The 16367-nt window shown below is 41.0% G+C and overlaps 1 long non-coding RNA gene and 1 other non-coding gene across 2 annotated transcripts in view; one reads left to right on the top strand and one right to left on the bottom strand.

The window, feature by feature from the left end:
* Positions 1 to 9953: 9953 nt before the first annotated feature.
* The window catches only part of LOC145448591 (uncharacterized), a 32494-nt gene continuing 26080 nt past the window's right edge, over positions 9954 to 16367 (bottom strand). The window contains exon 2 of the long non-coding RNA XR_013917971.1: positions 9954 to 10080. This is a non-coding gene — a long non-coding RNA (uncharacterized LOC145448591). The remainder of the gene's footprint in view (positions 10081 to 16367) is intronic.
* On the top strand, positions 14759 to 14829 carry Trnaa-ugc (transfer RNA alanine (anticodon UGC)). Its single transcript has one exon. It is a non-coding gene; the product is annotated as a tRNA-Ala (tRNA).

The following is a 16367-nucleotide window of genomic DNA, read 5'->3' as shown; positions in this document are numbered from 1 at the left end:
AACCGTAGAATCTTTGGGGCCATTCCGGATTAGTTGGGAGTAGCATTAGCCTTGTATATATCAGGGATATCTAGATATAGGCTACCACTCGCAGAAGTATGCAAATCCGGGCGTTGGTCACTTTTGAAATCTAAAATTACATGCAATGATGCAAACTATGTTTCTTACCAAAATTTGTACACCAGTCTATACGCTGTGGTAAAACATGACTCTTAGACGCTTACTGTCGTCAGCCACCTCTGATTCAAAGATTCGGCGATAGTGCAACGGTACTGAACACAGCAGAGGTCGCCAACGGGTCGCGGGGAGCGTTTAAAATTTCGTAAGGGCCGTGACCGAAGGAATTCAATATCTAGATCAGGGGTCGCCAACTTAAAACGGGTTGCTGGCCACTTTTCAAATTTTGTAGACGCCGCGTGCCGCGTGATATTAATATCGTAATAAAATCGGCCACATAGCTCACAAACCACGCTTTTAAAACGCTGTGCTCTCTAGCATGGCCGACGGGTACAGCTACCACACAATAAATGATATTTTACTGAAGAAATACAAATGCAGCAAACAACTTCATGAACGTCACTATCATTCTATTTTGAACCATGAGCCGCACACGATACCTGACAAAACTTTTCAGCTTCTAAGGATTCGATATTGGGGTTAGCTAGACATGGTACTTGCTAGAGAACTATCTCCTCGGCAAGTTGATCTCATGGGGAAACCTCGAGTCCGTAGAATGCTATTATCATCGCCGAAGCCGTATCAGCTAATGTAGAATGCCGATGTGGGTCACAGTTTATTTTGCACAACTACAACATTTTTAAACTGAAATCAATTTCAGCGTTTCAAACTGCTTTATTAAGTGTTCTTCCGAAATCTCAAATCAGGTCGCGGTCCGAAAAATATAACCGCGCGGGCCACGAGTGGGTGACCCCCCTTCTAGAGTTTACGTTAGTTTCGTGGACTTGTTCTTTCCCTATAATCGACGTCTCGTAGAGCCGCATGTTGATAAACCCGGGCATACATTGGGTTAGCCGAGGATGACGTAATATAGTAAACATGGCAGGGGTTAAAGATGATACCCAGTCAACGAAATGGGAAGCGATCGCCCAGCGTATTACGCGCATTCGATGTCAAAATGATGCTTCAAAAGAAACAATTTTCGCACTTCAGCCGCAGCCTCATTAACCCTTTTGTTGCCGTTCATTAACCCTCTCGCCACTGCAGCTTACAACCGCTAGTAACCCTATCGCTACCTGAATCATGGTTGCTTTCTGGCAGATATATTAACGTTATGTTGAAAGACATCACAATTTTACAATGTTTTCATTGTCGTGTTAGTTATATTAAAATCCAGCACGAGCATACATTCAAAATACCGGTAAAATACAAACAGACGGTCATATGAAATGCATAAAACGACACAGTCGAGATACCGAGAGATCTTCTTTCCTGGACCAGTTTGATACAACTATTCCTGCCGTTGAATTATAATACAGACAATATCTGGTTTATCAAACAAGCCTGTGCCTTGGCGGGAAGAATAGGATCAAAGCATCCAGCTCACTGTGTGGCACGCTAACTTCATTCAGAACCCAATTGTGAATGATATATCCCAAGTATAGGCTTAGCCTGGTCTCTGATATCTCGGTAATTCCACTGGTCTCATATTCGTGCGATGTACTGTCAGCCAGATATCATTAGTAGTGAAGTGATAGACGGGTGATCATACTGATCATGGACATTGTCTCTGCAGGTTGATCCAATGCTTAGAGCACGATGTTTTATAAACTGTTGCCTTCGCCAACGCTGCATTCTTTTCAATTCACCATCAGACGTCTACCCACGGATATTTGGACATATCACAATCACTTCATGGCTTCAGTCTCCAGTTGTAAAATAAAGGCTTACTATAGCAACAAAACAACTCGTAGGTCAACTGAAATGAGTATCACAAATGATAATCAGAAATTATCACCAGACATAGTATTTGGCTGAACAGTTGAAATGCCAACTGTTGTAACGAACATCAACGATTGTAAATTCAGTCACAGATATTGCAGACACAGACAATAGATGGTTTGAGCAAATCCTATGTTTCGTTAATATACATAGCCTACATTAATGAATGCACTAACAAATGATGTCAAAGCCATAACTATAACACGTCAACATTCAGCGAGGGTCAACGACACACATCCGCGGTTTAGCAATAAAATATCAAAGGGCCGGTAGTACGCATCACGTTCAGAGCACTTTACAAGTATCACGCTGTTCAATACCACCAACCTGACATTTCAGGCCACGGAAAAGTCAAAGTCAGCATTTATATCAAGTCCTATTTTACAAGCCTAACGCAAGCAAGCAATTACAGTGTAGTATGACTGATCTGCTAGTCGAAACACCATTTGCCTACCAATACACATCTAAGCAAGCATGTAGGAAATTTCAATAATAACCTGAACTATATCTTGCTCAACTTATCTCAACGAAGAACTTCATTCATATTCCCTTCCATCGCTATAATCTCGGAAATACAATTCGACGGTACGGACGATAATTCAAACTTAAAGTGTGCAACGGTAAACAACATCCGATTACATATGACATCACAATCACTCCACGCTCAAGTGCTCACGAACCTGGCAAAGCTTGGCAGAAGAGACGTCACGGTAAAGCCGCGTGATAATCATGCGCAATTTGATTGCTTAATAACGCTGACACCAATCTGCCCGGCCGACCGATGGAAAGGCGAACAATCGATCTTTTGAATTCGAGAGCGATCAGTTTTGTACATCAAAGGTGCCGCCTCACTGTAATGTCAAAACGGTTGCGTTCACTTCTCTCCTGCACTGTCTTCGCCTGGTTCGGCATTGAATATACACACTTTTGTTGACTGGGTAGAACCAGGGGTTCGATGGTTGACTATTTATTGTCAAATTCAGGCGGTAAGATACTTTCCGACTGATTCCATATGTGATCAGTTTTTAGGTGAGACGTTTCGTTCGTTGTCGGTGACGAGAGCTTGCGCTTAGTGGGATGCTGTTATCGTGTCGAAAATGCGACGTCCTATCGTTGATTCAGGGACAGCGAACGCATGTGTTTCGTGATAGATTTTGTTATGAATTATGCGTGTGCATTTAAACAAGCATTTATAGGGTATCATAACGCATAGTGTGCAATTATGTCAGAACACACAAACCTCCACATACTGACTTGTTCGACAATGTCTTGTTTTGAATTTCAGTCAAAACTCCTATTAGAAGTATTACTAGACTTCACTAGATATTCTTGATACACGAAATGCCAATGATGTGGAAACCAACCTGCTATTCGAAATACCTGTTATGGCCATCCATAGTCTCCATTAATGTGACTTGGCCGAGCTATGCACAGTTACTCGAGTACCAAAACATCGCGACACGAGTTCGAGTCATGACTCCGGTCATTACATACGTTATAATATTGGCATAATCGAGAAAATGTCTTATTTCGTGCACGGGAGCGATGCATGTTTTCAAGTTTTCTAAATTTGTTACAACCGAAACATGAAGCGACATCCTATTTTTAGCAGCCATGGTAGCATAAAACAACGACGAAAAGTAAAGTCATCGGAAATCAATCATTGGTGCTTGAAGCTTCGTGAAGTGATAGATTAATATCATATCTATTCGCGTGCGAGGCGTAGACTGGAAGCCAGCGGTCGTGCGAACATCCGGTTTGACAGAACATAACATTGTGTCGGTCGAACGTTGCACCAAGCTTAGACTCCGACAGTTCATAGATATAACATGCTTCATGCCTTCATTTTCCTCTACAATAAAAAAGGTACAATAGCCACTTATTTCGCATTGCCTTGTATGGTGTAGCCTACTGCAGTAATTGCCTAGGAATTTCACTAGTGTCGTGGTTTTGTCTTTCTGCATCGCGTATTGTAGCGGTCGCTGATCTGTCTATATGATTCTGTGTAAGCCAGTGATTCCCAACCGCGGCCCTGAGGGCCGCATGCGGCCCGCAGATAGCCTTCTTGCGGCCCCCACAAAATAATAAGAAATCGAGTATTGACGAAAAATAAAATTTTACATTTATGAAATGCACATACTTGGCTTGGAGTCTGAAGTTTTGAATTAGGATTGCAGGATAGTCGTAAGTAGACTACTAACGTTACGTCGCTGCTGTTTCTCTGCAATGTGCCCTTACTTTCCAGTTGAACGAGCAGTAGCTATGGATATAGGTATAGACAGGACCATAACTGAGGCACGACACACCCTCCAATTGGGGAGGAGGCGAGCTCGAAGGGGGCTCAAAATTATTTCGTGAATAAGTATAAATTATAGTGTATTTTTTGAAAATTTGTGCATTTTTTTACTCTAGGCGTGATTTCATGCTGCCAAATATCTTGACTTTGGGGTACTCATCCCCCCAAAAAAAATATTTATCGAAATGGTCGTATCGGCGTTTGTCATTAATGCGCCACGAAGCACCAAGACATATTAAGTTTTACGGCATGTAACATGCGACTCCAAGAAGTGTGTCAGATCGATTGTCAGCGAGAAAACCTTGGCCGAAAAGGACTGCCGTTATGCTGAACGAAGCTTCGTTATATATTCAAAATACTGTCTTGGCAATCTGAGCCACACAAGACACATATCATGCCGCAGGGACAAATTATATTCCAGTGAAGAAATACCAATTTGAAATGTGTGCGCCTCTTAGTTTAGCAGCATACGTTTGGGCTATTCTATATCTTTTGATATAGAAGACAGCAGGTTACGAAATAACATCATGTTACGGGGTCATACCAACGGGTTCTGCAGTGTCCAAGACACCTCAGTTAGCTCTGCCGGTAAATATGATTACGTAAGCAGCGAGGACAAGAAATTTATAGCAATATATATGCAATTCCCAATAATATTGACCGATTTTATCATAAATTTTCGAAAATTTCGCGCCTCGCGCTGGCTCACTTAACGGTACAGTTAATTTCGCGGTGAAAGCGAACAAGGTGATAGGGGCAGGTTTTTCACCCTATGGGAGCCCAAGACCAAAGTTTTTCAGGGGGAGGGGGCTCACGACACGAAGTGCTCTTTCGTTCCTGCCAACAGATATACGCCCGTAGATGTTTATTTATTATTGAGGGGTCCTACCTTTTCAAACACACCTCCCTCGGCTCTACCTGTAAAACTGATTACGTGAGCAGAGAGAGGATAAAAATTGATAGCAATATACATGCAATTCCCGATCATGTTGACCGATTCAATTATGAATTACAGAAAATTTTCGCGCTTCGCGCGTTTAGGCAATAAAAGCTGACTCCCTAAACGGCCCAGAAAGCAGCATAGTTGGCAGTCCTACAGATCACGACCGAAACGTCCGAATATTTTGAAAGCTACTGTCGCACTGATTCTAAAAATACGAATTGAAATCTTGCCAGGGCAATAAAACTGCTCCGAAATAGCCACCAAAGGTCGATTGTTCTGAACAATGGGAGCGCAGCAACACAAAGACCATAACCATGGCCAATGGTTTTGAGCGATTGATCGGAACAATGCCAATTTTCATATTTTGATGACTATTTTGGGTCCTTTTCATTGCCCTGGTATTCGTGCGGCCCCGGCCGTACTCCGAAATTCTAAATTTGGCCCCGACACCGAAAAAGGTTGGGAACCACTGGTGTAAGCTGTCTTCCCTTCAACTTACAGCGTCGCAACGTCATATAAGTTTCGCTACGTAAATATACGCGATCTTGAAGTATGGTAGAAACAGTATATTGCTTGAAGTTCCAATTGATCGAATTTCCTTATATCCAAATTATAATACGTCACAGTAGTAGCACGAATAAGATATTGTCCTAACAAGATCGGTAGATACAGTGGGGGAACGTCCGCTGGGCCAATTACGATTGACAAAATGTATCCTATCACGCAGCTATATCCAGAATATTCCCTTAGACCAGACCATGAAGTATCGTCAAGCATACGCCATCTAGCGAATACAAGTATGGCTCCTAAATTATTGAACCCCCAAGATTAACATGAAATGCCCACAGTAACACGTCTTCAATTTCATTGCTAGTTAAACGTTAGCTCAGGAAGTCCATATCGGTTCCGTAAGCAATCTGCAAGCTTTCACGAGATATCGGTTCGTCAAAATTAGAGTTTGGCCCCCACGGCACGGTAAATCACGACTTTGTGAAAGTTCCCGACCACTATGATAGAAGATGTCACCGAGACGTGACTAAGAAGCTGTCGAACAATTCAGTGTGTTAACAACTGAACATGTGTGTATTCTGATGTCATTACAGATCATGAGTGATGATATTATGCGTATATAGATATAATATTCGATGACACAAGTAATCGCTCTGAATGTCCGGCAACTAGCAATGTACCTACCCGATATTGTGTGAGATTCCGCAAAATATGCGGGCACAACGTCCGCCCACGATTTTGCAATTTTAACGGTTTCTGGTCGCATTTTCAAGTACCACTACTACTACTAGACGAGATATCATTGTTACGTGGATTATTGTATGTAATATATTGACATGAAGATCGTAAGGATCATATCGCCGGCACCTGTCTATACCGTTATAGAGGCAATTACACACTATTATTACTGTGTATGTGTTTTTGTTTTGTTTTGAGCATTTTTCATGCTTACTCATTTTGTTTATTCCGGTTGACGAAGAAATAAATCTCTCTCTCTCTCTCTCTCTTATATGATGATGCTTTCCTGTAAAGTGGCAAGGCATGCAGTCATGTCTTAGAAGTCTTACCCAACTGTGCATGACCGCATCACTCGTGATTGACCGCTTTTTCTCTTATGTCATATCTGGTTGATGGCACATGGAAGCCACAATAAATGTACAGCAAGAAACAATCATTAGTGTGGGAACCTAAAAATTCCTCGAAATTACAATTAAATACCTGTCTAGGCCGCCCATGTCTCGAGTCATGCGCAATGAATACACAGAATGACACAAGTTGGGTCGAGTCGCTTTCCGCATTTAAGAAAATGACGCAAGTCAAATCGAGTCTTTACAACACTGAGATTTAAATTTAGAAAAGTCAGCCATTGAACAGCAATGTCGGCCCTTAACATGCAGATTGTTGGTATGATTTTGATCAGGACTTCTACAATTATTTTATGATTCATCTGTTCATTCTCTGCGTAGTACCAGTAGAAATGCACTTGGTAATAGTAAACTGTGATATCGGTGGTTTAACTTCAGTAAGTCGCACCAACTCTCTCTCTCTCTCTTCCTCTTGCCCCAAACATGCCCCAGTAAAATTCGCGCAAGTTAGAACAGTCACAGAAAGCAACTGAGGAAAATCTTATAGGCTTACTATTGCATCAAAGAGACTTGTGTTACACAGGGTTGGGCATATATTTTCATAATGCTGTCATATTATTGTAACAACTAGGGATGGTGTGAACTTGAGGTTCACGTTCGCGTTCTGTATGTGAACCTCGGAAATTTAGAGGTTCGCGTTCACAACAGAACCTTGGTAGGTTCTGCACTGTTAACCTTTTTCATATATCACAATTTTCACTGCATGAATACCTCTTTGTTTTGAATTTATTGCATTTCAACTGCGGGCCACTCTATGTGCATGATGCTGGTAGCATTAAAAATCAACACAAAACGAGCATGCCCATTGACAATCTCAAAAACTTTACTTGCTTTGTTATAAAAGTTTGCTCGAAATATCCAGCTTTCCGGTTGTGAAAATTTAGTGACTCTCTGCTGCTATATTAGCCCGCAATCGCACGACATCAAGAGCGAAATACACTACATGCAGTCAGCGAATGATGCTTACCCGACCAATAAATGAGATTGATATCGTTTTCTGATGCAACAAATATAGCAGGTTTACTGTATCATTGGAACCAAATCCGTGTGATTGAGCTGCTGGCTACAGCTGTATAACTTGTAGTAAAATTTCAAGAGCAAGTATAGAAACCCGTTTTACACTCTGCTCAATATCAATGTAGCAATAATCAGACACCGAATGCATTGTCCGGTCTGGCCTAGACTTTTAGGTCGTAAGCTTATATTCCCTGGCAAGTCCTCGTCGAAATTGTCGGTAAAACGTCGGAAGATATTTAATTTATGGGATTATTATATGATTAATTGCCTGAGTTGATAAATTTGGCGACGGTTTAAAACGCGAATATGTACTTCAGTATTGTGACATTATGTGGCCCGAGTCGTCGCTAGGTATCGTGTACAAAGCCTATCACTTCATGAAAAGATAGGACTGGAATTTTAGCAATATGACGTCATGTGACGTCATGAGGTTCACGTTCGTGTTCACACAGAACCTTTCAAAAAGGTTCGCGTTCACACGAACCTGAACCTTTCAGAGGTTCACACCATCCCTAGTAACAACGTTTCTTCGCTTGTCATGTCGCTCATTTCCTATAGTACATACATAGCAAAGTGGAAATAGAATGCAATAAGCATTAAAAAAATCGTCAATGTTAAGTTCCCAACTGGCGTCAATTTTTCGTAGTGGGTTATACTACCACCGCCGCCGCGGAAGCTTTTATTTTGGGTTTGATCTTCGACAATATAATAGGGCGGAGTGCATCGACAAATTATCTAGTGACTACACAGCACATGTATTTAAAAGTGACAGAACAGACATGTGTCGTTTCGCTTTATCGATACATCAGATAGTACGGTAATCTCAAGCCCTAATTACTATTTAGCAGTTTCTATAGATTGCTAATCCTTATGATAATAGGCCCAATAGCGACTTGGGTGTTTTATGTGAACAGGGGTGTACGAGTTTTGAGCAAACGTTAAAAGGGTGTACCACGTCGAAAAAGGTTGAAGAGCACTGATCTAGTCCTTCTTCGATCCTGTTTTTTAAAGATCCGATCCGACTCCGGTCCACGCCCGCTCCACTATTTACAAAGGTTATTTTTTGTTCCAGCGTGATTTGCTACAGTAAATGATCCCATTTTCACAATGTGTGTTTAATGTCAGTCAGCTCCGTCGACTGACTTCCAAGCGTACAATTTCGTCCCGTCAAATAAGGCCTTCTTGAAACTACACTCGACACGTCGATTGATGTTGAGGCCGGCGGCGTTATCAAAAACTAGAAAATTCGCCTGCCAGCACTTTTGAGTCTGAGACCCCTGCACTAAGCCATTGCGCGAGCTAAACCTGCAGCACCAGGCAATCTGTTATGGTAGCGATTCGAGCCCGATATTACAGGCGACATGGAGATGGTGGTACAACTCTACTACATAAAAACTCAAAAGGTCGAGAATCATTCACTCTCGGCCTATTTGGAGATGGCACGTGCCCCGATGACGCGAGGATAGATGAATAGACGGATTCATATCATGACTAATATTATTTATTCGTGTGGCAGGTATAGCCTGGGCGTCGACGTTGGTGCAAAAGAATGTCAGGTTTGGGCAAAAACTATACCTTAAGTTGTCTTGTTCGTGATGCTCACGTCTCTGACTAATTCACGAAGATGAATCTTTAGACTTCGCTGAGAATACATGCCGCGTAAATGAGGCGCCATGTGCTGACTATTATCGATTTATTCTCAAGCGAAAATGATATAGTAGGTTACTTTTTGTGTGTTTCTGCCTTTATTTGCGATCAAGTCTTGGAAGGCAAGTCGGAAACTGAGACAATGGCTTTACTCCAGGTTCAGCCAGGGTGCTGCCATTTTATCAGACCGTGATCTATTTTCCGGATAGGGGCTATTTGCTGATTTGCTGATTTCAAATTTTGACATATTGATTACGCACTTCCATTTTCCATCATCTCGCTTTTCTCTCTAATTGATTTTCGCTGTTGAATATATGACGGCTCCCCAGCCAGACAATGTGCAAATAGGTTTCTCACGTGTAGTTCGGATCGCCCGCTATTCATCATTACCTATATCAATGCAATGCGACAACGAGTGGAATTAAATCATGACATATGCGATACGATTCATTGGAAAAATGTTTATTTTAAAATATGGACGATTCCATGAAGACAAATGCGGATTCCGAGACTATATTGTAGTACAATTTGAACGTTGATGTCTTGCTATTGCCAAGGTCTTCCTGGAACACAAGAGTGAGAAATAAATGTCGTTATCAATATCGCACATTAAGAATGCATCTTTAAGTTGCAAATACGCTTTGAAGAAATTCTAACATATAAACCGCTTTGAATTGGGTGAAATCGACCGTTCGAGCGTGAAATAGCACATTTTTAAAGTATTTTCTACGCCGCTTTTTTATAAGGGACGGGACTAGCTGCTCAGCGCACCATGCCGAATTACGATTATTTGGATGACATTTTGTCTTGTACGAATTATCCGCTGTATAATCTATCCTAAAATCTGTATTCACCGGATATTGTATTGCCTCCATTGATCAACCTGAAATTACCACGCGCGAATGGATTGCAGTGAGCATGCTTTTGTCGGATGTAACAGGGGGTAGGAAGTATTTAGTGGCTGGTATGCTTCCGAGGGGCGATTCATACTAATGGAATTCGAATTCCCATTTGGATTTCATACATATGCAGGTTTAATGCAAGTAGTATATAAGTGATAATCCAGCTCCGCTCCAATCACATCGCAGCATTTGATCACGTGACTACTTTTGAATTTCAAATCAAACAGAGAAAAGCGCGCGAAAGAGTTATATCAATAGTGCTTCAATAGGGACAATGGGTGACAATATATGTCAATAACGGGCGTAACCGTCATTGTATTGACAATGATTGTGTCAGCTGATTGTATAATGGGGTGTCAGCTGATTGCATAATGGGTGTTAATGGCTGTGGGTTAGGAGAGCGAAGCGTGACAGCATAATGGGGTGTGTGCTAGCGAACGTTACGGTATTGTGCAATGGTTAATACCGTAGACAAGTCCAAAGCTAGTGATATTACACCATACACAGCTTTGATCACGTACCAAATTTGTAATTATATATTTTTTTAGCATCACTACAAATCATTCTTATTCCTATATACAGTCCAATTATTCCTATACAGCCATCCCATCGCAAGCTCCATCCCAGTTCCTCTCCCAGTGCTTGTCCAAATGTTCGAAGTATATTTTCGCTCGTTCTGGTGTTACACTCTCCATTGTTCAGGATTTGCAGTCTTCTACCCATCTCGCCTAGCGTTCGTTGCTGTTGTTTTGATTAACGCGTCAAAGTGGGTATTTAGACCGACTCCAATCACGTGACCACTTTTGAATTTCAAATCAAACAGAGAAAAGCGCGCGAAAGAGTTGTGTGACCGTTATTGCACAATGGGTAATAACCTAGCGATATTGCACCATACATAGCTTTGATCACGTGACAAGTTTGCGATCATATATATATGTTTATTCCGCGATGGTGTGATCATCATTGTATTGACAATGATTGTAGAAGAAGTTTAGGGAACTATTTAAGTCACAAATTTGATGCTAAGTCATTCAATACGAAATTGAGCGACGATGGGAAGAATAGTGATTAACGATGTCAAATTCGAATCTCCAACAAATATTACAATGGACCAAACTTCAAAGAGTATAATAGTAACGGGTGTAGCGACGATAAAATTTGAGCAGCAGTTCATAATAAAACGCCGTAAAGGATATACGTGGGTGATCATACGTGACGAAGACAACGAAAAAAAATCAATGAAGATTAATGAGGAAGATGTCCGCATAAATGGAAAGTGTATTACTATCAAACAAGGAACCGCCGTGGAATTAAACAGCCTATTTATGAAAAATTGTTACAGATTAGAAATGAGCGACGCATCTCATCTCATACATTAATATATTTTTTTGTTGTAGATTTGAAATGCGCGACGCATGTCATTTCATATATTAATCATATCATTCATTATTCTGTAACCTATTTCTATTTACATGTATAATTAGATTGAATTATAATTTATTTGAAAGCAAGTGCGACAGTTCGAATACTATCATTCGATAGGCATGCGTGCTTTGAAGCGTTTGATATATGAACAAGCAAAATTTAAGCAGAATGCTTACGAAGGTATCCGAGCAGGACCATTCGATGAAAAGAATATGTATAGTTGGTGGGCAACGATCCAAGGACCAAACGGAACGCCCTACGAAGCAGTGATGAGCGGAGTCTGCTTTTCGAGACTCCCGAGTCCCTCCGACAACTTTGGCCTCTGAGGCAAAGTCCCTCGGACTCCGGGGATCTCAATCCCAGACTCCGAGATAACCCGGACAATCTTGTCCAGTCTCCGAAACATATTCAGACCATTGTCGAAGAATCCCAATCGATGTTTTCGATAGCCTGTCTGATATTCATACCAGTTTTTTAGTATCCGTGAATTGCCGAACAGTCGCAACATTACTTCTGAGAGTCAAGTTCTCTCCAACAAAATGGACAGTCAAGCTAATAGAACTGCGACCCTTTAGATCGGTCCACATATCTGTGGTGATGCCAGCCAGCCCATAACACTTGATAGCAACTCTTAGTTCCTCTGACAGCTTCTGCTTCAAAGAAAAAGCCTCCTCATCCAACTTACGTTTCACCGTAAATCTGGATGGCAAAACGTCTTCTGCACAACACCACAGCAAACCGGCACTTCTTCGGTATTCTCCACCCGGCGATCAGTGTTCCCCATGATCACCTTCTCCTTTGATTTCTTGCTTACTTTTTTGTTGGAAGAAAGGAACTTTCTTCAACTGCGATCAATTCTTCTTACACGCTTCAATATGTCTTCGAAGATGCGGCGTACCACTTGTCAACTTGTGATGCTTTAGCTGAACATTGCAATTTTGACAGCTCGCAAACCCGGTATACTGGCCGTTATTATCATGCAGCACCAGAGTGAAATCCTTCCACACGTCACTCTTTTTTTGCGTCTTTGTGAGTAACCCACTTGACGTCGACGGTGCTTCAGCCATTATATTAAAACGACGAAGGAAGACCAGTCAGTTCGAACTAACTACCACTAACACCACTGAAATCGACAATCACATCACAGGTTTCAGTAAATTGAGTTCCGCATCGCCATGAAACAGTTGATGGAACCGCACTGCACTAAACAAACATGATGCATCACTGACGCACCGATCGACGCTCCTTGGAGTTGACTAAATGACTAGTGACTTCCAATTTTGAAGCTGATACATGATATCTGGAATTTGGAGTCTGAGACAGACCAGCAGCAGAAACTTGATTGCGGTGCTGATTTTTCATATCACATCAAAGTCATTTCTCAATCAAACCAAACATTACATGACGAAAATTCAGAAGAGTTCTGGATGACTGACTACGTCAATCAATATTGAAGGAAGCGTAGTTGAGTTGATGCGAGCAGAGCAGAGCAGATGGTTGTAGTTGTTTAGTGTGGCTGTTCAGAAATGCAATCATTAAATCATGTAACACATTGCATAAGTTATTATTGTTTCCATCCAGATACTTGCTTGTTGTATGTATATTTCTCACAGATATAAAGGTAATATTGATGTAACACTTATTATCGATATCTCTCACTGCAAATTGCAAGTACGATGAAAGTTGCGAAAAGTTATCACAAAAGTGGTATCGGATATTATCTTGTTTCAACTGATACCAACGTTGAGAATACATTTTCACAAAATGGACCTATTACTATGTTGAAGGTCATCAGGATAATGGGATATACTCCGTTATAATCATGAACTTTCTGGAAGAATCAGGGTAGCTAAAGGCTGTACCATAGGGAAGCCCCGCTGTATGCTGCTGATTGTGAATGTTTCGCACAATTACTGGGGTAGCATGAAAATTAGTCACGAAACAAATACGCAAGGAGGAATGTAATGAAACTATAGAAGACTGCAATGACAGCTACGTGGAAGATTCTGGAGATCTTATCTCATAATATGGTGACATTCAGCAGTGGATTCAAAGACTGCATCTCAAGGCAGGGAGCAAATGATGCACTGCGAATGATATTGGGTGCCTTCAAGTTTGTGAACTACAGACACTGCTCAACGGAAATGCCTTGCTAGATCACTAGGTTACTCTCCAGTCCCCAATTGCAGTGCAGATGGCTGATTTTTATGCACTTGGCAATCATTTTTGCATGTTACCCGTCATATTACAACTTTACAAGGTGTCAACTGTCTGTGTTTTGGTTTCTAATCAATAGTGTCTTCTGGTCAAAGCTATCGAAAGATATCGGGGGCAAAACTTACAATACTCCGTAAAACTCCGGAAAAATATTTGTTGTAAACTCCGACTCCACTCCGGGTATCACAAAATTGGCAAAACTCCGCTCCGGATCCACTCCGACTCCGCTCCGGTGCTCATCACTGCTACGAAGGTGGTGTGTTCAGATTATCAATCGAATATTCTACCGAGTATCCATTCAAGCCTCCTAAAATGCGATTTGAAACACGGATATTCCATCCTAACGTAAGCTGTAAAGGTACCATATGTGTCGATATTTTACAGAAGGAATGGTCACCAGCGATGACAACGTCCACTCTACTGATATCAATACGTTCATTGCTCGCTTCACCAAACCCTTATGATCCGATGGATCAAGAGAGTGCAGAAATGTATTTAAAAAATAAGGAACGTTATTTCCAACTAGCTACTCAATATACCCGTAGACATGCAATGGAAGATACGCAAGTCACCCAGCAAGAAAAATAGTGTTGTTTTGATCCACCGCGAGTAGCGTGGAATTGCATTATACATTCCGTATTGTTCTTGTAATAAATAATAAAAATCAACGTCTGGTTGCGTTGTTATTCGTCTGAATGGGGACTTAGCTCAATGGTAGAGTATCTGTCTTGCAAATAGAAGATACGGGTTCAATTCCCGTAGTCTCCACGACTTTTCTATTGATGCTGTATCTGACTAGAACACGAATGAGGAGCCGTAGTTGTTTTGCGATTTTATTACAGACATATCAAACTAATAACAAGCATCATAAAATCGCGCGTTGTGTAACGCTTCGAATACGATTATATTTTTTACAACGATCGCATTCCCTTTAAATTCTATAAGAATAGGACAGGTACGCGGTAAACAGTAATGTTTGTCTTTGCAGACAGTGATTGTCGGAGATTCAATCTTACCGTAGTGAGGAACATGCAGTTTCTTCACTACGATCTTATTGGTACGATACATTATTTCACATGAGAAAGGAATAGTGATAGATCTCACTTTCGGTAATACAATCGTTTTTTCATAATAGCTACGATCTCCATTACTACTCAAGCGTAGGGGACCAATACAAATGCGAGCCATAGTCATGATTTACGTTCACATTCTTCTCCACAGCAAAATAGCGTATATAATAAGAATTCCAGAAATAACAGCGCGGTTGCAACGATAGTTATTATTTCGATTTCTTCCATTGAGATTTTATCCAACTGAAACTTCTTTTTCGAATGAGATGATCGTGTTCATCCAATTTGAAGCTTGATGATATCGAACACTTTTGTCTCTTATCTAGTTGTCGCAATTTACGCATAAGATCGAAGAATTTGATTTCGTCGTGTTCACGTATGACGGTTCTGAAATTCTTTGCAAAAGCACTACCGTCTTCAAAACACCAACTGATTTGATCGTCACTAACTGCACTTATGAGAACAGTTTTGGATTTTACGTCTCGTTTGCGCTTGAGTGCTTGCGAAGCAGCGTCTTCTCGTAAATGAAATTTCAAATCGGCAGAGTTACCACTATAACACTGTGCAAACATGAGTAGGTTTTTTGTATCTTTACGAAAGCTTTTTAATAGCTCACACATATCATCATCGAGTAGATGCCTATCATAAAATACAAATCCGGAATCGCGAGCTTCAGGATCATTTTCTTTTGTGTTATTTGGACATGAAAATCCGTGACCGACGAAATATATGAAGTTTATCTTGGCGCTACTATCGGCCATTGTTTGAAGCTCTCTGGAAAAATTTCCAAGAGTGGCTTGCTCTTCACGCAACACTTTGATATCTTCAGTCTTGAATTTGAATTTCTGTACTAAGATATCTGTCATAATCTGAATGTCTTGTAACGTTCCTTCATTTTCGACATGGTGCGGCTTTCCGCGATAACACATCGATACTATAAGCGCATTCATGATGACACTGACTAGATCCCGAGCAATAACCACTTATATACTCCGATGAATACACACACGAATTTATTAAAAGCGATTTCTCAAAAATTCCCATAATTTTAGTTTACGAAAAACGACAAGTTCACCGCGGTTACGACGAATAATTCTATGCTTCGACAACACATCTATATACATACAATTTTTAGGAAAACGCACTGGTATCCAATCAGACCCGCGGAAAATTGTAACTTCGTTATCATGCGGGTAAATGCGTATGTGAAACGGCTCGAAAGAAATTCTATGAATA

Source organism: Botryllus schlosseri, chromosome 1 (genome assembly GCF_051294905.1).
Source record: "Botryllus schlosseri isolate E-star chromosome 1, Bs_hap1, whole genome shotgun sequence".
NCBI classification, from domain to species: domain Eukaryota; kingdom Metazoa; phylum Chordata; class Ascidiacea; order Stolidobranchia; family Styelidae; genus Botryllus; species Botryllus schlosseri.
Note: the sequence above shows the minus strand (reverse complement) of the source record. Positions and strands in the feature narration are given on the sequence as shown.